This window comes from Tupaia chinensis, unplaced genomic scaffold, assembly GCF_000334495.1.
Source record: "Tupaia chinensis unplaced genomic scaffold, TupChi_1.0 Scaffold000187_1, whole genome shotgun sequence".
NCBI lineage: Eukaryota > Metazoa > Chordata > Mammalia > Scandentia > Tupaiidae > Tupaia > Tupaia belangeri.
The window spans coordinates 4,514,919-4,518,833 of record NW_006159662.1 but is presented as its reverse complement, the minus strand read 5'-3'; positions in this window follow the sequence as shown (position 1 = coordinate 4,518,833).

The window sequence follows — 3,915 nt, the reverse complement described above, 5'->3', positions numbered from 1 at the left end:
GGTTTTGGCTACAGGGCGCGTGCACTCGCCAGAGAGACAGAGAGAGACAGAGAGACAGAAAGTGAGAAATCACCGCCCGGGGGGATGGCAATGCTGCAGTCCCTTCTCCTCCATTCTCCTCTTGGGATCTTGGGCATGCACACACGCATACGTATCTGGCGTGAGTATAAGCCACCAGGTCAGGGACTCGAACCACGCTCGACTACATGAGAGTTCGGCGACATTAACCATTACACTAACTGCTGGTCCCAAGGCAAAAACCTCTTAAAAAAATAAAATGAAATGAAGTGGCAGAACTTCATCCTTTGGATTAAGAAAGTCAAAGTTTGTTAGAGCTGCCTCTGGTGAGTAAGGTTTCTATCAAGGTAGGGTTTTTCACAGCTTAAAATACCAGGTAGACAGAGTAGCAGCTCCCACAATCCTTTTGGGATTCTGGAGTACCCAACAACAATCTACTGGACCTCATGGCTTCTGCAGCCCCTGAAATCAAGACAGCAAGCTAGTAAAGTCTTCACTTAGGATTTAGATTCTTGAATTTGCTTTGCACTCATGGATGTTGACATTTTCCACTGCAGGCTTTGACATTTCATAAGAAGTTCTATTTTTTTTTTCTCAGAAATACATGATTTTATCCAGCTTCTGGAGAAAGATAAAAATTATTGTTGAGTCTTCAATGTTTCAGTACATCATTCAAGACGCAGGGCACATCTCCACAGAAACTTTCCTCCTAGGCAAGTATCTTTCCTTCGACTGAGCGTTTCTACATCAAAATGTAACCCTAAAGCTGTTGCTCCCACTGGTCTCCAGTCCCCTCAACAAACTGACCCAGATATTTAAAAATATCTTCAACATCCTATAAGAATATACAAATACATTCCCCTTCCCGTTTTTGAAAAAATATTATTTTTAGGGCCAGCCAGGTGGTATGGTATTTAAGGCGGCTGGATCCCACATGGCTAACTGTACAATTCAAATCCTGGACCCAATGGCTCGAAAAACTCTCTGGGCACGTTTGCGTACATGCCTGAAATCCCAAGAGGAGAAGAGACTGTCATCTCCCCTGGTGGGAGGGTGGTTTCTTATTATTTTCCCTCTCTGTCTCCATCTCTAACAAGCACACATACCCTGTAGCAAATAAAAAATAAAAAATTAAAAAAAGAGTATCTTAATAAACTCTATCTTTCTATGTGCTTTTTCAACCACAGAAATTTAAATAACATACACATTAAATGATCTCTTCCTTTCCGCCAACCCTAGCTGACGGACCTACTCGATCACATGCCCCTAGCTTCTACAAGGCATGGGTTTTTGTTTTTTCTTTTTTTTTGGAGAGGTTTTCGCTATAGGGCACGTGCACTCACCAGACAGACAGAGAGAGACATAGAGACAGAAAGCGAGAAATCACCCCCCAGAGGGGATGGCCATGCCGCAATCCCTTCTCCTCCATTCTCCTCTCAGGATCTTGGGCACACACGCACACGTGCCCAGAAGGCATGGGTTTTGAAAGTGACCTTGTACTCTGGAAATCCCACTTTGGCTCTAAGCCGATCTATTGGGTCATCGGAAAAATCATGATGCATTTTTGCATATGCCAGGTTTTTTCAACAACCCAACCGTTACCAATATTCTTTCACATGTGTGGCAATTTAGGGTATCCTTTTTAAAAGGTGGCCAAAGATACAAGAAATGACCGCTTTCTACTTGCTCTCCTAGATGAAGATCTTCTACCATTTCTCCTAAACTCGAGCCACACAGCTGGATATGTGGGATCCAGCTTCCTTAAAAGGTGCCACTCTACTTGGAAAACAAGCAGTTTTAGAAAAAAAGTACCTTTATACTATTATTTCCAAAATGACCAGATGTACAGAAGGAGAAATTACAATCTGCTGAGAAAATTATGAAATAATTGCTAACTCTATTTGCTATAATTTGACAATTCTATCTTAAGCGTCTAGAAAATGTACCATTGCAAAATGACTCTAACCCATTATCCTAATTGAAATCTGTTTAAATCGAAGTTAGTTCCTTTTCAAGTCACATAAAAGCACAGAGAGAACAGAGATCCTTCCTGTGAGATCAAGGAATGGAATGCCTGTAAAGCACACATGTCACCCAGCCGTAAAGATTTCAGCCTCAAAATACCTCAGCCACTCATCATGGCGCTTGTGAACGCGGATCTGGAGACCTTCGTGTGCTGACACACATACAAATGAAGTATTGAAAAACATTCCCTTTAAAGAAAAATCGAACTCAAGAAATGCAGACTCGTTACAGTCATCCAGCTGGTTTTCAATGCTAAGTTTTTGATCTCCACGTGTTTCATTGTTTGCCTTTAAAAACATTGGACCTTTCACTTTTCTGTGTTCTTGAAATGGGCAATCCTAGGCATCTGACTTTGGAAGACACTGCACATTTTAGTAGCTTCTCATTAAAATGGGTATCTGTCATAGGAATGTAAACCAACTGGACAAGAAGGGCAGGAGCCCCCGGGCCCCACAGGGAGCAGAGGCCAGCCAGCTGAAGGCGTAAAGATGGCAGCAGGAAATAAGCTACCCTCAGATCATTGAGAGCCAATGCCATAACTTCCCCTGTATTTAAACTCCTCAGTGCTGACTCTTCATTAATTTTAGATGAATTTCACGGTAGGTTTTCTGTAATTACCAACAGCTTGCACTACTTGCTCTGAGAAGGCTCTATCAGTGAAGAGATCCAGTTTCTTAGGCAAAGCCGCCCAGGTCGCATGGCCACCTTCACATGAAGGTGTGTGCTGCCACCAGGCTAAGGAGGCCTCTGAAACAGGAAGAGAAGGAGACCTTCCGCCAAAACCCTTTAAGAGCCACAGCCCAGACCCCCCAGAGCACTGGGGGAGAAATTCAGAGAGGGGAAGAAGCTCAAATGGCCAAAGGCAGATGATGATCACCTTTGACTGTAATTTAAATTTCTGCTAACAGAGTTCTGCTGCAGTCATGCATGTCTGTCACCACCGTTGTCATACATGACTGTCCCTGGAAGAATGGTCTTTCTGAAAGCATTAACTTCTGACTTTTCTGCCTCTAGCAAAACTGGAAAAAGGAAAATAAAACAAAATCATGCTTTCATGAGCTGATCTCACCTCACAGGACAGACACAAAGTTCATGAGGAGAGGAAGCGGGCAGTGGCTGGGCATGGTAGGTGGAACACCTACAGGAGCAGATTGCTGGGCTCCCAGGCTGGGAGGGGCGAGCTGAGACATCAAGGCACTCCAGGGAAAGGCAGGATCTGCTGTCCTGAGTCCCAGGGCTGGAAGGACCAGCCTCCCAGTCCCTCGTCTACCCTGAGACCCCTTTCTGGCTACAGACAAAAATGATTAAACCTAACTAAAAAGCCAGTGAGAGAGAACAGATTAATTTAGAATGAGAAAAAGAGGAGAAGGATGTAAGGGAGGAAAGAGAAGAGAAACCCATGGTAAAATTTTAAAAAGGCCTTGTGAGAACTCAGAGTGGCAGTTAGGGCATTGGGCAAAAGAAATGAAGGAAAGCAAGGAGAAAACACCTTAGCATGGGATGCCTGGGTAGGAGGACAGGTTTGCCCAGTGTTCTCCCTACCAAGGTCGTAGGGGTCTGAGGGAAGAGGGGCCAGCAGTGAGGTCTCTGGGTCCAGTTATGCCCTGGTACAACCCATGGGGGGAAGCCAGCTTGTGCACTGAGAGGAACCCGAGGTTTGCTCGCTGGTGTCATCGTACTCCAGATCCTCTTCACTGTAAGCTGGTCCCTCAATTCTGAAAAGCTGGCGCAAGAGCTCAGTGAGTGAGAGGTAAGAGATTTTAGAGCTGGAGTTCTTCCTCAGCCTTGAGGGCTTTTTGCAAGACTAATGAACATCAAAGGCTCCCCCATCATTCATTCATTCATTCACTCTCTCTCTCACTCTCACACACA